Source organism: Doryrhamphus excisus, chromosome 8 (assembly GCF_030265055.1).
Source record: "Doryrhamphus excisus isolate RoL2022-K1 chromosome 8, RoL_Dexc_1.0, whole genome shotgun sequence".
Classification (NCBI taxonomy): Eukaryota; Metazoa; Chordata; class Actinopteri; order Syngnathiformes; family Syngnathidae; genus Doryrhamphus; species Doryrhamphus excisus.
This window is the reverse complement of record NC_080473.1, coordinates 14,763,454-14,787,843: the sequence shown is the minus strand read 5'-3', so window position 1 is coordinate 14,787,843 and position 24,390 is coordinate 14,763,454. Positions and strand designations below refer to the sequence as shown.

Genomic DNA, 24,390 nt, shown 5'->3' with positions numbered 1-24,390 from the left:
TTATGCCATTTTTGGGGTGCTTCTGGAGCCCCTGTTGAGTGTCTGTGAGTTTTTTTTTTTGTTTTTTTTTACCAGAAAAGTGCATTAGAAGCAAATAGAAAAAAAAACAAAATAATTGACATACTAACCGCTTATGATTTAAAAGATTACTTGGATCAAATAGGGTCTTACCGTGGTCAACCCTCTAATAAGCCTTGTCTGTCGAGTGTCAATCATGAAGGTTATAGTAAACTACAAATGTTGAATGGAAGCATGAAAGTATACCCCACCCAACCTCTGACTGTGACTTACAGTCACTGTGTAAGTATACCTGATCATAAGATTGTAATGTTTGGGCTCGTCCGGGATTTGAACCCGGGACCTCTCGCACCCGAAGCGAGAATCATACCCCTAGACCAACGAGCCCTGCATGTACTACCATGACCCCACTTGCTCCAAAAATTGTTTCCTAGATGTCTGGCAGATGAAATTTCATTTAAAAAAAATAGGATCTTAACCCCTTAAAACCCCCCAAAATGACATACTAACCCTTGTGATTTTTGTCAAAAACCATCGCCCTCAAACACTGGCATTTTATGCCGTTTATGGGTGTTTCTGGAGCCCCTGTTGAGTGTGCCTCAGGTTTCCCCCTTTTTTTGTCCAAAAAAGTGCATTAGAAGCAACTTGATAAAAAAAAAAAAAAATCAACATACTAACTAACCCCTTGTGATTTTTGTCAAAAATCACCGTCCTCAAACACTGGCATTTTATGCCGTTTTTGGGTGCTTCTGGGGCCCCTGTTGAGTGTGTGTGGGGTTTCCCTGTTTTTTTTTTTTTTTTACCAGAAAAGTGCATTAGAAGCAAGTTGAAAAAAAAGAAAAAAATGGCATCACCCTTTAAAAACCCCCAAAACGACATACGACCCTTACAATTTTTGTCAAAATCATCGCCCTCAAACACCATTTTTGGGTGCTTCTGGAGCCCCTGTTGAGTGTGTGTAAGGTTTCTCATGTTTTTTTGACCCGAAAAGTGCATTACAAACAAAAAAAAAGACATACTAACCCCTTATGATTTTTGTCAAAAATCATCACCCTCAAACATTGGCATTTTATGCAGTTTTTGGGTCTTTCTGGAGCCCCTGTTGAGTGTGTGTGAGGTTTCGTCCTTTTTTTTGTCCAAAAAAGTGCATTAGAAGCAAGTTGAAAAAAAACACATACTAACCCCCTTTTGATTTTTGTCAAAAATCATCGCCCTCGAACACCGCCATTTTATGCCATTTTTGGGTGCTTCTGGGGCCCCTGTTGAGCGTGTGAGGTTTCCCTGTGTTTTTTTTTTTTTTTTTTACCAGAAAAGTGCATTACAAGCAAATTGCAAAAAACAAAAAAAAAATCAACACCACCCCTTAAAACCCCCAAAAACAACATACTAACCCCTTATGATTTTTGTCAAAAACCAGAGTCTCAGTCATGAAGGTTATAGTAAACTACAAATGTTGAATGGAAGCATGAAAGTATACCCCATCCAACCTCTGACTGTGACTTAAAGGCCCTTAAGTATACCCGATCATAAGATTGCAGTGTTTGGGCTCGTCCGGGATTTGAACCCGGGACCTCTCGCACCCGAAGCGAGTATCATACCCCTAGACCAACGAGCCCTGCATGGACTGCCATGACCCCACTTGCTCCAAAAATTGTTTCGAAGATGACTGGAAGATGAAATTTCACTAGTGTATTGTCTCAGTTATCCAGAATAGAGTACACTTCAAAGGTTGAATGGAAGCAGGAACATCAACCCTTGACTGAGCCCTGCTGTAGCCTCTTCCAGTGAATGAAAATGGCCAGTAGAGACCCTTGACTGGCAAATACAACCGGTCTTTACCGGTCACTGTGAAATTATGTAAAGCTTGGGCTCGTCCGGGATTTGAACCCGGGACCTCTCGCACCCGAAGCGAGAATCATACCCCTAGACCAACGAGCCCTGCATGTACTGCCATGACCCCACTTGCTCCAAAAATTGTTTCGTAGATGTCTGGAAAATGAAATTTCACTTGGAAAAAAATAGGGTCTTAACCCCTGACAACCCCCAAAAACGACATACATTTTTTGTCAAAAATCATCACCCTAAAACCCTGGCATTTTATGCCATTTTGGGGTGTTTCTGGAGCCCCTGTTGAGTGTGTGTCAGGTTTCCCCCCTTTTTTGTCCAAAATCTTTTTCTGTCATCAAAAATCATCGCCCTCAAACACCTCCATAACCCCACAATTTGATAAAAAAAACAAAACAAAAATCAACATACTGAAAGAAATTTAAAAAAAAGGCATCACCCGTGAAAACCCCCAAAAACGACATGCTAACCCCTTATGACTTTTGTCAAAAATCATCGCCCTCAAACACTGGCATTTTATGCAGTTTTTTGGTGTTTCTGGAGCCCCTGTTGAGTGTGTGTGAGGTTTTGCCCTTTTTTTGTCCAAAAAAGTGCATTAGAAGCAAGTTGAAAAAAAAAATGACATACCCCTTATGATTTTTGTCAAAAATAATCGCCCTCAAATACCTCCATTTTATGCCATTTTTGGGTGCTTCTGGAGCCCCTGTTGAGTGTGTGTAAGGTTTCCCATGTTTTTTGACCCGAAAAGTGCATTACAAGCAAGTTAAAAAAAACAACAAAAAAAAACACCTACTAACCCCTTGTGATTTTTGTCAAAAATCATCGCCCTCAAACACTGTCATTTTATGATTTAAAGTTTTACTTGGATCAAATGGGCTCTTCCCATTGTCAACCCGCTAATGAGCATTGTCTGTAAAGTCTCAGTTATGAAGGTTATAGTAAACTACAAATGTAGTAAGTTGATCATGGATCATAAGATTGCAACGTATGGGCTCGTCCGGGATTTGAACCCGGGACCTCTCGCACCCTAAGCGAGAATCATACCCCTAGACCAACGAGCCCTGCTGTACTGCTGTGACCCCACTTGCTCCAAAAATTGTTACGAAGATGTCTGGCCGATGAAATTTCACTAGTGTGTCTGTATTGCCTCGGTTATCCAGAATAGAGTACACCACAAAGTTGAATGGAAGCAGGAACATACCCCATTCAACCCTTGACTGAGCCCTGCTGTAGCCTCTTCCAGTGAATGAAAATGACCAGTAGAGAACCTTGACTGGCAAATACAACCGGTCTTTACCGGTCACTGTGAAATTATGTAAAGCTTGGGCTCGTCCGGGATTTGAACCCAGGACCTCTCACACCCGAAGCGAGAATCATACCCCTAGACCAACGAGCCCTGCATGTACTGCCATGACCCCACTTGCTCCAAAAATTGTTTTGTAGATGTCTGGAAAATGAAATTTCACTTGGAAAAAAATAGGGTCTTAACCCCTGACAACCCCCAAAAACGACATACATTTTTTGTCAAAAATCATCACCCTAAAACCCTGGCATTTTATGCCATTTTTGGGTGTTTCTGGAGCCCCTGTTGAGTGTGTGTCAGGTTTCCCCCCTTTTTTTGTCCAAAATCTTTTTTTGTCATCAAAAATCATCGCCCTCAAACACCTCCATAACTCCACAATTTGATAAAAAAAACAACAAAAATCAACATACTAACTAACCCCTTATGATTTTTGTCAAAAATCACCGCCCTGTTTGTTTTTTTGTTTTTTACCAGAAAAGTGCATTAGAAGCAAGTTGAAAAAAAGGGGGAAAAAAATGCATCACACCTTAAACCCCCCCAAAAACAACATACTAAGCCCTTATGATTTTTGTCAAAAATCACCGCCCTAAAACCTTGGCATTTTATGCCGTTTTTGGGTGCTTCTGGGGCCCCTGTTGAGTGTGTGTGAGGTTTCCCCCTTTTTCTGGTCCAAAAAAGTGCATTAGAAGCAAGTTGGAAAAAAAAACAAAAACGACATACCCCTTATGATTTTTGTCAAAAATCATCGCCCTCAAACACCTCCATTTTATGCTGTTTTGGGGTGCTTCTGGGACCCCTGTTGAGTGTGTGTGAGGTTTCCCCCTTTTTTTGTTCCAAAAAAGTGCATGAGAAGTAAATTGAAAAAAATTAAAAAAAAGGCATCACCCGTTAAAACCCCCAAAAACGACATGCTAACCCCTTATGACTTTTGTCAAAAATCACCGGCCTAAAACCCTGGCATTTTATGCTATTTTTGGGTGCTTCTGGGGCCCCTGTTGAGTGTGTGTGAGGTTTCCCCCTTTTTTTGGTCCAAAAAAGTGCATTAGAAGCAAGTTGGAAAAAAAAACAAAAACGACATACCCCTTATGATTTTTGTCAAAAATCATCGCCCTCAAACACTGGCATTTTATGCAGTTTTTTGGTGTTTCTGGAGCCCCTGTTGAGTGTGTGTGAGGTTTTGCGCTTTTTTTGTCCAAAAAAGTGCATTAGAAGCAAGTTGAAAAAAAACATGACATACCCCTTATGATTTTTGTCAAAAAATAATCGCCCTCAAATACCTCCATTTTATGCCATTTTTGGGTGCTTCTGGAGCCCCTGTTGAGTGTGTGTAAGGTTTCCCATGTTTTTTGACCCGAAAAGTGCATTACAAGCAAGTTAAAAAAAACAAAAAAAAAAAACAAAAATCATCGCCCTCAAACACTGTCATTTTATGATTTAAAGTTTTACTTGGATCAAATGGGCTCTTCCCGTTGTCAACCCGCTAATGAGCATTGTCTGTAAAGTCTCAGTTATGAAGGTTATAGTAAACTACAAATGTAGTAAGTTGATCATGGATCATAAGATTGCAACGTATGGGCTCGTCCGGGATTTGAACCCGGGACCTCTCGCACCCTAAGCGAGAATCATACCCCTAGACCAACAAGCCCTGCATGTACTGCTGTGACCCCACTTGCTCCAAAAAATGTTACGTAGATGTCTGGACGATGAAATTTCACTAGTGTGTCTGTATTGCCTCGGTTATCCAGAATAGAGTACACCACAAAGTTGAATGGAAGCAGGAACATACCCCATTCAACCCTTGACTGAGCCCTGCTGTAGCCTCTTCCAGTGAATGAAAATGGCCAGTAGAGACCCTTGACTGGCAAATACAACCGGTCTTTACCGGTCACTGTGAAATTATGTACTGCATGTACTACCATGTACTACCATGACCCCACTTGCTCCAAAAATTGTTTTGTAGATGTCTGGAAAATGAAATTTCACTTGGAAAAAAATAGGGTCTTAACCCCTGACAACCCCCAAAAACGACATACATTTTTTGTCAAAAATCATCACCCTAAAACCCTGGCATTTTATGCCATTTTTGGGTGTTTCTGGAGCCCCTGTTGAGTGTGTGTCAGGTTCCCCCCCTTTTTTTGTCCAAAATCTTTTTTTGTCATCAAAAATCATCAGACACCTCCATAACTCCACAATTTGATAAAAAAAAACAACAAAAATCAACATACTAACTAACCCCTTATGATTTTTGTCAAAAATCGCCGTCCTGTTTGTTTTTTTTGTTTTTTTACCAGAAAAGTGCATTAGAAGCAAGTTGAAAAAAAAGGGGGAAAAAAATGCATCACACCTTAAACCCCCCCAAAAACAACATACTAAGCCCTTATGATTTTTGTCAAAAATCACCGCCCTAAAACCTTGGCATTTTATGCCGTTTTTGGGTGCTTCTGGGGCCCCTGTTGAGTGTGTGTGAGGTTTCCCCCTTTTTCTGGTCCAAAAAAGTGCATTAGAAGCAAGTTGGGAAAAAAAACAAAAACGACATACCCCTTATGATTTTTGTCAAAAATCATCGCCCTCAAACACCTCAATTTTATGCTGTTTTGGGGTGCTTCTGGGACCCCTGTTTAGTGTGTGTGAGGTTTCCCCCTTTTTTTGTTCCAAAAAAGTGCATGAGAAGTAAATTGAAAAAAAAAAAAAAAAAGGCATCACCCGTTAAAACCCCCAAAAACGACATGCTAACCCCTTATGATTTTTGTCAAAATCACCGGCCTAAAACCCTGGCATTTTATGCTATTTTTGGGTGCTTCTGGGGCCCCTGTTGAGTGTGTGTGAGGTTTCCCCCTTTTTTTTGGTCCAAAAAAGTGCATTAGAAGCAAGTTGGAAAAAAAAACAAAAACGACATACCCCTTATGATTTTTGTCAAAAATCATCGCCCTCAAACACTGGCATTTTATGCAGTTTTTTGGTGTTTCTGGAGCCCCTGTTGAGTGTGTGTGAGGTTTTGCCCTTTTTTGTCCAAAAAAGTGCATTAGAAGCAAGTTGAAAAAAAAATGACATACCCCTTATGATTTTTGTCAAAAATCATCGCCCTCAAAAACTGTCATTTTATGATTTAAAGTTTTACTTGGATCAAATGGGCTCTTCCCGTTGTCAAGCCGCTAATGAGCATTGTCTGTAAAGTCTCAGTTATGAAGGTTATAGTAAACTACAAATGTAGTAAGTTGATCATGGATCATAAGATTGCAACGTATGGGCTCGTCCGGGATTTGAACCCGGGACCTCTCGCACCCTAAGCGAGAATCATACCCCTAGACCAACGAGCCCTGCATGTACTGCTGTGACCCCACTTGCTCCAAAAATTGTTACGTAGATGTCTGGACGATGAAATTTCACTAGTGTGTCTGTATTGCCTCGGTTATCCAGAATAACATACACCACAAAGTTGAATGGAAGCAGGAACATACCCCATTCAACCCTTGACTGAGCCCTGCTGTAGCCTCTTCCAGTGAATGAAAATGACCAGTAGAGACCCTTGACTGGCAAATAAACCGCCTTTTCCAGTCACTGTGAAAGTATGTAAAGCTTGGGCTCATCCGGGATTTGAACCCGGGACCTCTCGCACCCAAAGCGAGAATCATACCCCTAGACCAACGAGCCCTACATATACTACCATGACCCCACTTGCTCCAAAAATTGTTTCGAAGATGTCTGGAAGATGAAATTTCACTAGTGTATTGCCTCAGTTATCCAGAATAGATTGTAATAAATTGTTTCCTAGATATCTGGAAAATGAAATATTACTTCCAGTCATTGAGAATGACCAGCAGAGACCCTTGACTGGCTAATAAACTGCTATCCAAGAATGTAAGAATGTCAAGCTTGGGCTGGTCCAGGATTTGAACCCGTGACCTCTCACACCCAAATCAAGATTCATACCCCTAGACCAGGGGTTCCAAAACTTTTCCAAATCAGGGCCCACTTGAAAATCTAAAAACCTGTTCTCTTAAACCACTATTAGTAACATATGCTAGCTGGTGGTGCTATTTTTATATTTTTCATTGGCAAAAATATTATTTTGAAGACAAAAATGCTGCACCTTTAAGAGAATACTACTTTCATTTAGAAGAAGGATTGAAAGGTGATTACAAAAGGAGAATGGGAGACAGTTGTATATTTAAACGGCATAACATAATTGCATTTTTATCAACAACCAGTGGAAATGTTGATTCATGAATCTATTTGCATATTCCCATTTGCAAAATTGTACAGCATCATATCATGTCTACTTAAATAGCCAGATTAGAGCAGAGAAAAATATTGGCACAGGAAAACATAAACCCGAATGAGGGAATGTATTATAGAATTGGTTAAAATGTTTGTAATCTATGTATTCAGGTTGAGGTGTTGCAGAGCATTCAAATGGATCACTTCATCTATCGAGCAAAATGAATAATTGTTTTCAAATTGTCAGTTATGGCATATGGTGACACTACGGGAGACGTAACGGAAAAAACCTCATGACCATAAAATGTCAATTATAACACAAACACAATTGACAGTCCGGAAATAATTACATCCCTCGTATACCAATATTAGAGAGAAACATTTCACAAAACGTGTAAAATGGTCATTTGATTAAACTCCATGTTTTGAGAGGAACATTATATTTTTGTTGACATGTTTTACTGAATATTAAAAAAAAGTTTAATTCTTATACACAAAAAGAAACCAATTCACTTTAACAATCAGAGGTTGTGCAGTTTGTCATCTTTGTGACCGAGTGACAACTGTCAGCTACTGATAAGCTACAGATAAGCACAGTATAAATATGTTTATGGTACCAATACCATTTATCTTAATCTCCTGTCCTCAAATATGTGAGGGTTTCTCGCATAACAAGAAATCATTTTACATTCAATCTTAAGAAATTTTAATGACACTCCTAATAGCACTTATATTATGCTCATTTTTCAGCCATTTGTATTGAGTTGTGCACTCCTGTAGAGCAGCTACACAATATAAACCGGAACAGAAAGCTATCTAGTTCTTCCAGAATCTGCACCTATTCAGCTGTATTTTGCTTCCCACGAAAAATGTCTGTTTTAATGTATTCCGTCCATCGATGCTCCAGGCACGCCCACTCTGCTGTGGTTGGTCATACTTCCAAGTGCATAGAGTTCCACACAGCCATATGTGTTGGGTCCTGAAACCGATCTAGAGGTAGAGACTGGACAGTCTTTCTCAAGAAAAGAGGTTACTTTAAGATGGTAAGTAGCTGTACCATTTTAGCATTAGGTTTTCTGCAGCATATGTAATGTCTAATGTGTTTTGCGGGACTACCAGTGTGTAAAAAACTCGAGAAGAGCCGCTAATTGTGGTGGGAAAAGGCTATTAGCATCCCTGCTTCCTCAAGCGCTTTTGACACTGATAAATTGTTACTTACCGCTTGGCCTTCTGACTCTTCCACACGACCAAGTAATGTTGGAAAGGCGTAGGGCTTCAGCAAGTTTGTCGACTAGTCCATGTTCACAAAACAGTCCAGTATGAAATGCCGTTGACAGATTAAAATGCATTTTTTTGCTAGTAGCGAATCAGGAACTGCAACCATTTGTGCCTGATGGTGGCGTCTTTAGGAATCGGAAACAAATCTGGCTTTCCCGTACGAGGCATTGCTAGCAAGTAAACAGAGGAACAGAGCTTGGGGTAGGGCAGAGAATTTATATATAAGACTATCTGTCCCTCTGTGATGTCACAAAGGGGCAGTTTTACCACGCCTTTAGAAACCGACCGTTTTGAGCCAACCCAAACTTCTTTCAGGACTCACTTCCAAATGCGCAAAACTCATGATCTTAAACTTTGGTATGGTTTAACACAAGAATACAACATTCTAAAAACATTTTTAGGTCAGAAAAGTGGAAAAAGCATAATAGGTCCCTTTTAAAGTCCGTCATGTCTGATGCTCCATGGATGCCTGCAGTTAACTTGTCTCTATGTGGGGGGGAAAGGCAGAGGTGACATATTATGATTTATGGACGACGGTCCCTGCCTTTCATTTTGCAATTTCTTTGGGACCAATTATTCTTTTAACTTGGATGGATGTATCGTACTCGCAGGAAAGAAGAAAAGAAAGAAAGAAAGAAAGGGAAACAGAAAGTTGTGTTGTGTGAAGGGATGAAATATTTCACTGCGGTTCAGAAGACATCAAAATGCCCTTTGCCTCCTTCTTTCCTCGCGTTCATGTTCATAGTCTGAGCATGTTTGAAGCCTTCAAGCGTTAACTGCACGTGCCTAAACCACACAGCAACACACCAGAAATAAAGCTTTTTGTTTTTGTTCTCAGTTATCTATATTAAATGATAACAGTTTTCAATTCCCTTATTTAACAGTGCATATTTTTTTACTTGATTCAATCAGTTGTTGCTTTGATGATTTGTTTGAGTGAATAAAATTGATCAAATCTGGACCACACGGACTGACCCAAACTTTAAATAAATAGAATTAGTTCCAGCACAGATAAGATGGACAAAGTGGCGATGGAAAGAGATGGCTGAAATAAAAACAGCAAGAAGAAGGGAACGACTGGAAACGACAGAAGCTGTCAAAACTTGGGGATCATTTCAAACTCATAAAAAACAGACAACATGGTGCAATGTTTACACTGTCAAACGGTGGCATTGTACAACAGTACTACATCGATGCTGCAGCATATTACCACAAAGCACCCTGCATATTTACAGGATGTGAAGGTTACTTTGGTTGTTTTACAGAGTAAACAACCAGGAACAGGGTAAAAGTCTATTTTGTAGTTACCTATTTATTTATGACCTAGTTTTAGGGTACACATGATTTTTTCCCCTTATTTTTCATTATTGGTGCTCTCATTTTAAAGTGCAATTTCAATGCTTCATGAAAAAAATAATGATTAATTATTCTTGCCACGTTCCTATTCTAGTACTATTACTGTGTATTACACAAGCATATAGACAATGATGTGTATTGGTATAGCGTTTTTTTGCGTCACATTCTTACTACACAGTGGCGACACAAATCCTTATACAAATCACGTCTGTTTGATTACACCCGTGTGCTGTAAAACCTTGGTTGCTATGGAGACATGCCGGTGGAACTTGTGGTCTATCAGGTGTAAAAGTGTGTGATTTAAGTCCTCGGGGAACACATAGAAAGCCTATGGGTGTTTATTATGGAGCAAGCTGATGATGTTGTGAAAGTCCTTAAGTGCTTTTCTAGAATTTTCACTTTGAGGGACATGAGGCGTCTGCACAGGGACTGCTAATGACAAAGGCATGGTCGACTCCCCCAAGAAAACCATATAGAAAAAGCATGTATCTTATAACTAAATGGCCTGATTGTATTGATATTATTCACACATGGTTGCATTTAGAATTTCATTAATGAATTATGACATTGAATGATATTTTGTCCATGTGGCTTATGTAGGAGTCTTTCTTAAGCCTTCAATTCTGAAAGAACGTGACATGTAACTGTGACTATGTGATCACAATACAGCCGTCTACACTGTATGAATGCATGTGTTGCCTTCAGGGGAAACACTATTGTTTTTTGAAGATCAGATTGTGTCGTTGAGGACTAACATCAATCACATTCGAAGCACAGGCTCTGAGATCGTCACAAGAAGAAAAAAAAAACCCACCAAGATACAAGCTGACATCAAAAAACTAATCTAAGTCTATTAACTGGTTGATTATACTACAGTATACTCCTGAAGAGATTTAACCATTTTAAGTGTGCTGATATGTCTGACACCATTGTATGCAACACCATCCTTAGATTTAAGATTATTACTTTAAGTTATGCCGTTATTAAGTCATACAATCAACAAATGTGGCATCCAACAAAATGAACAAATAGAATATTGGCATGAAAGTATCATGCTAGAACATATACTGAACAAAAACACAATCAGGCTCACCGTCAGATGGCATGTCACAGGGCAATCTGATTCAAGGATGAGATAGAACCGGGGCCACAAACGCAAAAAAGTCTGCAAATGGGTGTGATTTAGAGGCCAATTTTTTGCACCTGACTGAATAGTGGGGTTTCACCTGCTCATAGCCTGTGTTGAATACCAAAAAGGAGAGAGGAAATGAGCAGACAAGTACACAATGCAAGGAAGCAGCAGACCCACAGTGAATACGTGTCTCACTCTCACTTTACAGAATATGTGACCTTTTTATTGTGCAAAAAATTTGGGATTCAAAATGTGGGGATGGTAATAAATACAGAATTGGACAAAGAGATGTATTTTCAAGAACAGTCCAGACAGACAATATAAGATCATTTCTTAAATGATCATTCAATTTCTTAAAAATGTTTTTAGCGGTACTGTCTTTTTCAAGATGAAATAAACCAAAGTGTGAAGTCATGTTACCATCGTCCATCCATTTTCTATACCACTTATCATCTGCTGGAGCCTATCCCAGCTGTCTTTCGAGAGACCTGGTACACCCTGGACTGGTGGCCAGCCAATCACAGGGCACATATAGACAAACAACCATTCACACTCACATTCATACCTATGGACAATTTGGAGTCGCTAATTAACCTAGCATGTTTTTGGAATGTGGGAAAAAAACGGAGTACCCGGAGAACATGCAAACTCCACACAGATATTTCCCGAGCGGAAAATCGAAGCTCGGGTCTCCTAGCTGTGTAGCCTGCGTGCTAACCACTCGACCTACGTGCAGCCTACATTACCATTGAGATAAACTATAGTCACACATTCGAGAGTAGTCATAGTTAAGATGAGCTAGCTCTCGTTATGTTGTTGGTATATTAACGTTAACCTCATTGATATTTAGCTGGTCTCGGTTCTTCGGCTGAAGACGATACATGGATACAATGGACACACGTCAGACTTGCTGTTTATTCTGAAATGCTCCCATGCTCTCCACATTTTTGTCTGTATGTTTTTGTTTTCCTTCTCTTTCGTCACCTTGTCGTTTTTTTTTTTATTGTTCCGCTTCCTCAATAAATAGAGTGGGTGACGTAAGTGCGTCCAAATTCCTCGAAGCAGAAAAAACATTTTTTGCAACAGAGGTAATCAAATTACTCTGTGAATCGTTTCACCCCCTTTTTTTCCCACAGAGTAAAAAAACGAACTGACATGTAGACACTCCAAGCACATTCAAAGCACACATTGTCAAATTACATATTGTACAAAAAAAAAAAAACAGGAAGTTTGGTCAACCTAATTTAACAGATAAGATACAGCATTTGTTCAACCGTGCAGTCTTCAATGGGATGGGAAGTTAAACTAATGATCACTAGCAGAAGACGTGTTATATTCAATGTTTGATATGTCGCTGTGTCGTCAAAAGGCATTAGAGATGGCAGCCAATTAGGATGAGCGAAGTCACAGAGGGATAAGGTGGAAAGCTGCTCGTGATCTGTTGCTGACAAAATTCCTTGTCTTCCTTTATTTGGTAGACAATGCTGATATCTGGAAAAAGGATACGCTGCTCCTGTAGAGAGTGCTAATGGATGGGTTATCTATTTTGTCTATTTTGTCTATTTTACAGCAGACGTTCAGTTAACCCTTTCGTCTAATAGCAGAGTAGGCTTCTATAACTGATTTAGCACCAGCTGACAGTAGAGACTATAGAGCTGTCCTATCTAGTCTGATTGGTGTGTGTGCCGTATAGTCTTTCATTATGAACTGATCACTTGGGATCGATTGAATGCCCTGATAATACACTTACCTGGATGAATGAGAATATTTACACCTGTATAGCTCTCTCTGCTTTCCAACAGCATAACATTATAATATTATAATTACAATGTCCACATTGTTATATGTAGGTTTTGGCTGCGGTAGTAAAATGACTCCATATAAAATAAGCCAACATTGACAAATTGCATTTACACCTGCACATATATCAAATTAGTATCATTGAAATTGAAATTAAATCATGTACAAGCACATACAGAAAATTCAGTAACATTGTGTCCCCGCCATATCATTCCCCGCTTAGTGAAACACCAAGTGATGCAAACACCAGCAAATGCCCCAAAACTAAGTGAAATCAAAGGAGACAGCCAGGCGGACAGGATGTCGACAGAAGCAGGCGGCTAATTAGTTGACATTGTGACTGAGTCAGACGAGTTGAAGAAATGTTTGCACTGCTATTTTTGCCTCTGGTGTTTATTAAATCAGCGTGTAATCTGTAACATAATCTCTTTGATTTAAGCAATAACAGTAAATGTCATTTCCAGTGGAGCGTTTGATTTTTCTTCAGTGTACATTTTAACCTTTTATACTATTTGGAATCACTCAAGATGCAATTGAATTACATTATGCTGCGTGAATTACACTCATTGCACTCATTATCCTGATGCAGTCTTTTCTCTAGCATCGCTTCGGCGTTGGTACCGTATCGATTCAAATGTGAAGGGTACCCATCCTTATGTTGTTATGTTGTTTTCAATCAGAAATCACTCCACACTCTTTATTGCTCTCTGGTTCTACCATATCTTACTTATTGTGTGGAAATATGGGGTAATAACTATAAAAGCAATCTTCACTCGCTAAATGTACTGCAAAAAAAGGCTAGTAAGGATAATTCATAATGCCGCCTACAGAGAATATACTAACTCCTTATTTCTAAAATCACAAATACTTCAACTTGCTGATATAGTTCATCTTCAAACAGCTAAAATAATGCATAAGGCTAAAAATATCAAATTACCTAAAAATGTCATCCAATACTTCTCTACAAGAGAGAAGAACTACATTTGAAACACTTATATGCTAGGACTACGTTATGCTAGCCATAGCATTTCAGTATGTGGAATCAAACTATGGACTGGATTGAGTAAGGAAATCAAACAATGCACAACGATGAGCCAATTCAAGAAACAATACAAGCAGTTGATGTTTGCTAAATACAAGGATGAAGAGTCTTGAACCAGTCATGATGTGCTATATATATCACTATATTGACACTTACTATGGTACCCATTATTCATTGGATGCTCATATCAACTCGTACTTCGGAATGAGGTACATTTAAAAAAAAACAAAAAAAAAAAACCTTAAACTGTATTATGGAAAGCAGGAAGTGAACAAATGTAACAATTACTGATTGTAAAAGTACCAGATGGAGGGGTAGGATTTAATAAGCTTTGTTTCTTCCTACTCTTTTTGGACATGTGGAACTGGGAACTGATTATGGGATGCACTCAATTGTAATCTGATGCATGTTCAAATGAAATAAAACCGTTACCAAATGTGAAGGGTACCCATCCTTATGTATAAGACACTTTTTCGGAAGCGTACAGCAGTTTTCCACCTGCATCATGATACAGAATGCCTGCTTGATGTGCCACTTAATCAATATGCCACAAGTCTTCAGGAGCATCTTAATTTGACCATACACCTTCTGAAGTGCTGTGTAACATGAAACTTGCCGACAAGTCACCTTGATCAAGATATTATAGGTCTGCTCTTGGGTTCTCTTTTGCAAAATAAACTGTGATAAAAATTCTGAATTTTGGTATTCTCACGGCAATCATAAGATAATTTGATGACGTCCTTTTTTTCCACTTCTAAAGAATGTGATCAAAGATTTGCAAATTGTTCATGCTGCCGGTCTTTGCAAAAGCCACAGCTGGAAATAGAGAGGACTTATCAACGTCTGAAAGGCATTCAAACTATCTGGGAGTGAACTTTAAACCAAGTGCCCAACAAGTACCCACGAGTTCCAACTATTGAACTATTTGTTCTCCACTGATCCAAAGGCTAGAAACCTGAGATATTGATCTAACTGAGTCAATCATACCTTCAGTATGTGATCTCCTTTGTGAAGACAGCGATAGATGACGTCTTTGTATGATTTCCATAATTGGCCATGTCATCTTTATAAACACATTTGAAAATAGAAGAAGGGAACTAATGAAAAATGACTGTACACTTAATGTAATGTAATCAACCGCCAGTTCTGAAACAGTTGAAATGGGGTAAAAATGTTAGCACTGTGGTTTCATACAATTTTTCATCCTCTGTTCATTTTCTAAATGGAAGCCTACTTTCTGATTCATAGAGTATGAGTCAGGGACAGACAAATGGGACTCTGTACCTCAAACCTTGGTTTTAATTGTTCTGTTTGCTGATTTAATATTGATCGCACGCCTCTTTCCGGGTCCACGTGTCAGTCTGTGTTAAGCAGTCACTCCGATGGTCATTAGTGTGCTTCCATGCAGAACAGACTAGAGGGTGAGTCTTGGATACAATAAACTCTTCTAAAAACCAATTTCTTCCTTCATTAAATGATTGTGATGGAGGTTTGTTTTACTTCGGTGCCCCATAGTTCTTTATCTGAGGTTGTACCAGAAAAAGACTACTGGTGATGCTCATCACAGGCTGTTTTATCGCCATTGTCTTTTTATCTTACTTTCTGGCTCTGCGACATTGTTTCCGAAAAACCTATGCCACAGTAACAAGCAGGAAGTGATTATACAGTCCACCAGACCCCCGATTACCCTGACCGACACAGACGGAATCAACCCAGGCAAGGAGAGAGACACAGCGGAACATAATCAGACCTGACGCATTTGTGTGTCCGGCAGCTCCGAAAGACCACATGGTTCATAGTGAAGCCACACAGCAGGACATATGTTTATGTTAGTCTGTATGTCAATAATAGCGCTTATCCCTCATTTAGCAGATCGTATCGATCCCAGTCGTCTAAAATAAATCAAATTGTACAGCCGCTCAAACTGCAATTTCCAAATATGTTGCATTGTCATTCAGTTAATCAATAAATTTGTGTTGATAGAATCTAAAGTTAAAGCTGACGCATACAAAGTCCATAGTTTGGATACATTCATCCAATCATCCTATTCTATTCATTATATTCGTTTAAGCTGCACCGTCTCACAGCTAGGAGACCCGGGTTCGATTCCCCGCTCGGGCATCTCTGTGTGGAGTTTGCATGTGTGTGCGAGGTTATAATTGGCGACTCCAAATTGTCCATAGGTATGAATGTGAGTGTGAATGGTTGTTTGTCTATATGTGCCCTGTGATTGGCTGGCCACCAGTCCAGAGTGTACCCCGCTTCTCGACCAAAGAGAGCTGGGATAGGCTCCAGCACAACCGCGACCCTTGTGAGGATAAGCAGTACAGAAAATGGATAGACCATCAGTGTCTCAGAAGTACAAAGCTTGGCTCCAAGGGTTTTACTCAAAGTAAATGGTAAAGACAGCTGTAGTACTCAGGTCATCTCGGGCTATGATTTTTTGCACTTTTTAAATGTCATGGCAATGGGAACAAGCCCTGGACAGCATACATAGTGATAGTGCTGTTTCAAGTGGCTAATAAGGTTTGATATGTTGAAGCTCCCTTTTTTCGACCTTTGTGAAGCTTTTGGTGCAAATTGTCCACTAAATGTTTGTTTACAAGTGACATCAGCGGATGTTACGACAGGCCGTTAACGTCATAAGAATATTACTTGACTGCATGGCTGCTGTTGTATCGTCAGTGAATAAGGCCAAAAGAGTGGAGTCTGTCACATAAGAACAAGACGGACGGTCCCATCTCCTGATGTGACAAGCTCCTGCTTGTGCTGAGCCATGACTAGTTGATGTTAATGCCAGTCGAGTGTTTTCACTGGTGGGATATTTCCAGCCAACAAGGAAACCTCTGGAAGCGTGGCAGTGCGTGTCGGTAGCTGTAAAGGCGCACAACCTTGTCGGTGTATCATGCTCTGCTGGTCCCCTCCCAGCTGTGCCTCTCTTTAAAGTCACTGGTAGGTCGCATGTAGTGCTGGAGAATCTCCTGACACCGTCCGCCGCAGACATTACAACTGACCCTGATGCCGTTCCACATGTTGAGAGAGTCATCTTAAAGGGGCAGTTAGGATAGACCAGCATGAAATTATATTGGTCAGTGCCGGAGTTGCTGGTGGACCATGCTGGTGTATGCTGGTTTGTGCTGGTTTATGCTGATGGACCAGCACTGACCAGCATAATCTCCATTCTGGTCTATGCTGCTCAGTGTTGGTCTGCACAAACCATAGCATAGACCTTATGGAAGATCTACAAAATTTTCTGTACAAGTTATTGTGTGCAGCTGCTCTATAAGAGTCCACAATGCCATACCAAGGGCAGAAAATTAGCAATATAGGTCCCCTTTAATATAAGACAAAATCACCTAAAGAGTAATTTGTCAGTGAGACATGTAGAACTTTTCTTAGACAACACCCTGCTGACAAAAACAACATAGACCAGCATGGAAATTATACTGGTCAGTGCTGGTCTATGCTGGTTTAGCTGGTGGATCAGCATAGATCAGCACTGACTTGCATAGACCAGAATAATTTCCAGGCTGGTCTATGCTGGTCAGTGTTGGTCTATTGGCTCAAGCCATGATGCCAGTTCGTATGTTGAGTTTAAATGAAATACTTTGGAAAGAACGGACGGGCCGTATTCAAACACTTGGCGGGCCGGATGTGGCCCCCGGGCCGTAGTTTGTCCACCCCTGGCATAGACCATAGCATAGACCTTCTGGAAGATGTACAAAATTTTCTGTACAAGTTATTGTGTGCAGCTGCTCTATAAGAGTCCACAATTCCATACAAAGGGCAGAAAATGAGCATAATAGGTCATTTTTAATATAAGACAAAATCACCAAAAGAGTAATTTCTCAGTGAGACATAAAGAACTTTTTTTAGACAACACCCTGCTGAAAAAAACAACATAGACCAGCAATGGAAATTATACTGGTCAGTGCTGGTCTATGCTGGTTTAGCTGGTGGAACAGCATAGATCAGCAGCTGACCAGCTAAACCAGCATAATTTCCATGAAGGTCTATGCTGTTTGATGGAAATGATGGTGGTCTATGCTGGTCAGTGCTGGTCTATGCTGGTTTAGCTGGTGGACCAGCATAGACCAGCACTGACCAGCATAGACACACACAAACCCTATCAACAAAAGATGATTGTTTTCGGTAAAACTCCACATCGTCATCGGTTAAATCAATATCAGGAAAATGAAAATAGGCGCTGGTCTATGCTGGTTTAGCTGGTGGACCCGCATAGATCAGAACTGACCGGCATAGACCAGCATAATTTCCATGAAACAGCATATCAAGTTTGTTTCAGGTTTTCAAGTTTAAATAGTTAAAAGAGAGGGGGTCACAGTCGGGTCGGCCGGCCTGCTAACAAGGTGTCCCCTTATTTATTTTTCCGGGTATTGGCACCCCTAGTAGAGCCCATCAAACAGAACCCAGCGGAGCGTGACATTGCTATGTCTGTGTGCATTCACACAGCGAATCAGCATCTATAGTTCTGCAAACATCTAATTAGATACGTCTTCTGTGATAAAATACTTGTGGGAAGCAGCAGTTGCTTTTGGTATAATGCTAGGAGAAGCAAGTGTTGGGAGTCAAAAACTTTATACCACTGTTTCGACTTTCCGCTCTTCCATTTTACGCGCCCGCTGTCCTGCATCTGATGCTATCTCCAAAGTCAGCAAGTTTGCAGGTTCAATTTGAGCCCCAGATTTTCAACAATAGGTGAAAAATTCACTTGCTTCTGCTCGTCCCATTTCTGTCTGTTCTTATTTTACCTTCGCATGGAAGTCACGACTTGCAATTCTCAGGGCATTGAATTGATCGCAACTGAACTGCTCAGGTTGTCTCAAAAGATGTTTCATGCAAGGTGGGACTAACTCTAGTCTGGCTAAATGGGGCAGCTCAGACTTGCAGCAACTATTTATGTGCCACCCAGCAATTCTTGCCTATTTTTGTTTGCTACTTTGTTTTTCTTAAATGTTGTGACCTTGTGATACTGGTTTGTTTTTTTGTATCACATATTTGCAGTTGCCTCTGAGATTATTTGAAGCTGTGGTGGTGGGCTGCATGTGAAGTTCCGCCGTTCTGAAATTTATAAGTAAAATAAGTTAAATAATGAAGTCATAACAGAACGGTTGAAGTCCGCCTTCACATGCAGCCCTCCACCACAGCTTCAAATATATATATATATATATATATATATATATATATATATATATATATATATATATATATATATATATATATATATATATATATATATATATATATATATATATATATATATATTCATATACGTATATATATTTGGCTGAACCTGCTTAACCCTTAGATGCATGAGTGACTGGACCCTACACTCTTCCATAAGTGGGTCAAAAATGACCCTTATGAGAATCATTGCGTTTTTATGCCAATTTTGCCACTTTGGTTATGAATAATCACTTGTATGATATTTAGTATTATATTTAGGAGTTGATAAGAATCAAAGGTTCCATAGAAAATGCATGCAGGTCATTTTTGACCCACTTATTGAAGGTTGGGGTAGTAACACAAAAACAAAAATTTCTTAAAATGTATAAAAGGTAAGTTAAAAATGTGAATGGCATGATATCAAAAATGTGTTTTTTGAGGAATACCTGGAATATGAAATGATAAAAAAAAGTTCATTACAAAGATATTTCAAGAAAACAACCTGACCAGGTCATTTTCGACCCACTTGTGGAAGGTTGGGGTAGTAACACAAAAACAAAAATTTCTTAAAATGTATAAAAGGTAAGTTAAAAATGTGAATGGCATGATATCAAAAAGGTGTTTTTTGAAGAATACCTGGAATATGAAATAATAAAAATTTTCATTACAAAGATATTTCATTTTTGACCCACTTATGCATCTAAGGGTTAAATGCCAGGGAGTGAAGGGCAATGCATTTTGTATTGATGAAATAATAACTCATTAATTTAATGATAAACAACACGACTGTGAGTTTAACCCCCCCACACCCACCCACATTTGCAAATCGTTCAGAATTACATGATGTTCCTGGAAGCAGAGATCACTTGAGGCATGTACTGTGAAGAGAGCTCCACACACCCAGACATCCTTTTGTTCACTGGCTTGATTAACAAGCAAACCGGCACACAACACAAACACTTTTGTGTTTAAGTCAGAGCAAGCTTTTTGTTTTCTTCATCTATTGATGTATTCTATTATTGTATTCCAAATTACTGGTTTTCCTCTTTTTCCTGACGCACAAACAGACAGAAATCTTGATCTATCTTTGGCTTTATTGTGTTCCCTGGCTACATAGCAACAGAGTAGTTATTTAGTGATTAGTGTTACACTTTTGACGGCATTATTTTAACCAGTATGTGTCTGCTAGTAAATAGAAGGACGGGACAGGTATTGATTATGCATTTTCTATGCCATAGCAAATTGACATCAATTTTTGTAGTTAGTAATTGATTTAATTCAACTTTATTGTGGTATTAATGTTGTCGTTGGGGTCTCTCGGGTCTCTCAGATTTTTGTGGCGTGCTTATTCTGCATCCTTTCCACAAACCCTATCAACAAAAGATGATTGTTTTCAGTAAAACTCCACATCGTCGTCGGTTAAATCAATCTCAGGAAAATGAAAATAGGCGCTTTATATTCAGACAAAAACAAATTATGTGGTCATCATTATTACAAAAGGAGTGTTCTCACATTCCGTGGCGTTTGCTACCTCCTCCTGGGAGCAGCACGACTGCTTAATCTGGAGGCTTAGAGAATGCAGATACGCAATGGACCACCAGAAAATAGTGAAAATAAACAGTGTGGGTTTTTTCAACAGTGGTACATAGTCACCTTTATACACTTCTATTATCCAATCCAATCCACTTTATTTGTATAGCACATTTTATAAACAAAAGTGCTGCACAGACTAGTAAAATAAAGAGTAAAAATAAATACAATAAATAAAAGTACAAATTGAATTTAATCCAAAACTAAAAGATCAAAAAAATAAATGAAATAGTAAAATAGATATTAAAATATTAAAAACAAGAAGCAAAGGAATAAAAGTATAAAAAATAAAACCAATTAAAATAAAGAGAAAAATAAAAGACACAGGATTATTATTAATTATTATTAATTATTATCATTTATTATTAATTATTAATAATTATTAATAATTATTATTAATTATTATTAATTATTATTAATTATTATTAATTATTATTAATTATTATTCTTTGTTGACACCACATTGTGTAGGCTATGGGATCACCGCAGGGAAATAAGAAACAGCCCATGCTCATAGCATATACAGCAAGCTAATTTGTAATAATAATAACCAAGCAAGAAGCCAAAAGTATACCACTTCCACACAGAATGGGAGAATATGAATTTGTGTGAAATCTCTCTATGCACAATCTTTTCTTCTTTGTAAAAGCTGTGTCTCCTCTGAAAAGTGCTGTTGTGATAAGAAACTGATTAAATCGGTTTGAATTGAAGTACACTTAATACAACAATGAAACAGATTTGATAGAGCGATAAATGAAAATATTGAAGATGCTAACGTTTGACAGCTTTGTTACCATTCAGTTCATATTGCAATTCAGAGTATTGCAATATGCAGCAGGAAATGTTCCATCCCTTTGCAGTCACACTACCATTGACATTCTATTGATTTAAAATTTGATTCAACTTGATTGAAATTCCAAATTAACACTAAACATATTCAGGCGCGGAAATCACACCTACCTAGGTTGGTGCAATGTTTTAACAAGATGGAAAGGTTAAATCTGTCGCTCTTTGAAGTCAGTGTTAAAAAATCCTTTACACACAGACTTTGGAGCCTCTTTGTACTCGCCTTGACTGTCAGCTATGTGATTTGTGCATCTGCCTCCCTGACAATCTGAGGACGGTCAACAAAAGCCTATCATTTGGTCACTATGACAGCTATTGCAGAAGCGAGGGGAGCAAAAGGGTTGTGCACTCCCTCGAGACCGTACGTCAACTCCACACAGGAGCCGGTGCTCAAATCTCAAAGTGCTGATACCAATAAAACCGCAGTAGTAGGGGTATTGTTTGCTGTGAAACCAGATCCAAACATCTTTGACATATTTGTCTTTGGAAAAGCTTTTAAGTACTCTCGGGCTAAATGCATGACAGTTAAATGTGTCACTGACGCACAAGTCTCTCAATTCTCTTAAAAACAGAAAATAAAACCAGGATCCTCCACTGAGGCCTGTCAGAATCCAAACCCGTTATTAGACTTGAGTCGTGATCTGGCGCTACTTGGAAAATAAAATTGACTTTACTTTCAAGATGGCCAGGGCCCCTTCTGCTGCTAGTCAGAAGTCATAAATCCACAATTGTAATGTTGTGTAATCCCATCACAATACGGTTGCCTTGTTTAGCCTTTAGCTTTATTTATATTCATTGCAATAAGATTAAAATGGTTGGAATTTTTAATAGCACAGAGACAGTAATTGGTTCATACAAAGGAATATAGTCTGTCGCCTCTGGACCATCCATTGTATAAAACCCAAACACTGTGCAGCAAATGTATTTGATTACATTGAAATTTCAAGCAATCAAATAACCTTTATGTGTCATCACCTCGGGGTGAAAGGTGGCAGATGAAAAGGGAATGTTTTCTTTTGTGCAGAGAGGACATAGAAGGTGTGGGATGGATGGGCTGCATTCATCACCCACGTCAAACATGATACAACTTACACTCACTGCTCAGGGCTAATATTGATGGTGAGTGATTCATTTTTTTTTGTCTTGTACAGTGTTTTAGGTCTTCATACAGGTATACAGGGATTCTTCTTTTTGTGAGTGTTCGTGTCTTTTTCAGGCTACTTCATTTTTCATAGTGGATGACAAAATGAGAAAAAAAAACTCATCCTGTACTCACACCTTTGCTCGTTATCATTAAAATAATTAATAGGTTCTCCCTGACCAAGGCACCAATCCCTGTAAAACATTTTGTGAGACATTGATAAAGCATTCAGGGTAAAACACCACAGCATCAGACAAGATAAATACTTCTCATAGTGACACTTGCTAAATATGCTTGATAAATGATTTAGTATAACCTCGCGTACATAAATTCAGAATATAAAACTATAGATAAGTGCAGACAAAGCCATGGATCCTAAATATTATTCCTACTATTATGCTCATTTTTCTGACCTTTCTATTGAGTTTTGGACTCCTGTAGAGCAGCTACACACAATAACCAGCACAGAACGCGTTCTAGTTTTTCCAGAATCTGTACCTATTCAGCTGTATTTCTTTGAATTTCGTGATTCCTGCCAAAACAGTCTGTTTTAATGCATTCCACTCACGGCCCGTCTCCAGGCATGTCCACTGCTGGCTGCGACCCCAACTTTATAGGAGTTGATAATAAACAGTAATTATCTTTTTTAAATATTGGACCCGAATCCGATTTGGAAGTAGAGACACGGCTCGACAGAACTCGGCTCAAGACACGAAGTGGGTAGTCGCTGTTGACAGACTTCACTAATTATGGGTGGTGTCATCCAAATTTGTGTGAAAAATTCGGAACTATCCCTTTAAATGGGGGCTATTGTGCTTTTTCCACTGAATAAGAGTTACTGCTGGGCGGCACGTTGGTCGAGTGGTTAGCGCGCAGACCTCACAGCTAGGAGACCAGGGTTCAATTCCACCCTCGGCCATCTCTGTGTGGAGTTTGCATGTTCTCCCCGTGCATGCGTGGGTTTTCTCCGGGTACTCCGGTTTCCTCCCACATTCCAAAAACATGCTAGGTTAATTGGCCACTCCAAATTATCCATAGGTATGAATGTGAGTGTGAATGGTTGTTTGTCTATATGTGCCTTGTGATTGGCTGATGACAGTTGGGATAGGCTCCAGCACCCCCCGCGACCCTTGTGAGGAAAAGCGGTAGAAAATGAATGAATGAAGAGTTACTGCCCTCTAATGCACCATCCTTGTATTGCAGTTATGACTAGTTATGACCACCAGAATAGCGTACCGATGCCATAGTTACAGTACTTCTCAAAAAGTAAAGGTGTGACATACTCTGGATGTCCCGATCCGATATTGATGTTCAACATCAGGCTGATGTCAGCAAAAAAAATTCTGTCCGAGTACCTTTGACTTTAAAATGACTTGCACAGTGCACAGAGGCCAAAGTTCTTACGGTTGTGTAATGAGCATGACTTGCATGACTTATAATAAATTACATTTCAGCCTATGGAAAATATTTCTTATAAAATATATAAATATTATTTGGTCATACACTGCATTAAAAATGATTACATCATATTATTTGTAAAAACCACACAATAAGCTTAGTTTACTGAAATGGTTCAGCCCTAATCTGAGCTTCACTGTATCAAGCAGATTTCGGCAACAAGCCAGCCCAGAACA

The 24,390-nt window shown here is 39.2% G+C and overlaps 8 non-coding genes across 8 annotated transcripts; all 8 read right to left on the bottom strand.

The window, feature by feature from the left end:
• Positions 1 to 333: 333 nt before the first annotated feature.
• On the bottom strand, positions 334 to 405 carry trnap-cgg (transfer RNA proline (anticodon CGG)). Its single transcript has one exon. It is a non-coding gene; the product is annotated as a tRNA-Pro (tRNA).
• Positions 406 to 1,561: 1,156 nt separating this feature from the next.
• Positions 1,562 to 1,633, bottom strand: trnap-cgg (transfer RNA proline (anticodon CGG)). The gene has a single exon. It is a non-coding gene; the product is annotated as a tRNA-Pro (tRNA).
• Positions 1,634 to 1,884: 251 nt separating this feature from the next.
• On the bottom strand, positions 1,885 to 1,956 carry trnap-cgg (transfer RNA proline (anticodon CGG)). The gene has a single exon. It is a non-coding gene; the product is annotated as a tRNA-Pro (tRNA).
• An 896-nt stretch (positions 1,957 to 2,852) lies between these two features.
• trnap-agg (transfer RNA proline (anticodon AGG)) lies at positions 2,853 to 2,924 on the bottom strand. Its single transcript has one exon. It is a non-coding gene; the product is annotated as a tRNA-Pro (tRNA).
• A 263-nt stretch (positions 2,925 to 3,187) lies between these two features.
• trnap-cgg (transfer RNA proline (anticodon CGG)) lies at positions 3,188 to 3,259 on the bottom strand. The gene has a single exon. It is a non-coding gene; the product is annotated as a tRNA-Pro (tRNA).
• A 1,480-nt stretch (positions 3,260 to 4,739) lies between these two features.
• Positions 4,740 to 4,811, bottom strand: trnap-agg (transfer RNA proline (anticodon AGG)). The gene has a single exon. It is a non-coding gene; the product is annotated as a tRNA-Pro (tRNA).
• A 1,600-nt stretch (positions 4,812 to 6,411) lies between these two features.
• trnap-agg (transfer RNA proline (anticodon AGG)) lies at positions 6,412 to 6,483 on the bottom strand. The gene has a single exon. It is a non-coding gene; the product is annotated as a tRNA-Pro (tRNA).
• A 262-nt stretch (positions 6,484 to 6,745) lies between these two features.
• trnap-ugg (transfer RNA proline (anticodon UGG)) lies at positions 6,746 to 6,817 on the bottom strand. The gene has a single exon. It is a non-coding gene; the product is annotated as a tRNA-Pro (tRNA).
• Between the last annotated feature and the right edge of the window lie 17,573 nt (positions 6,818 to 24,390).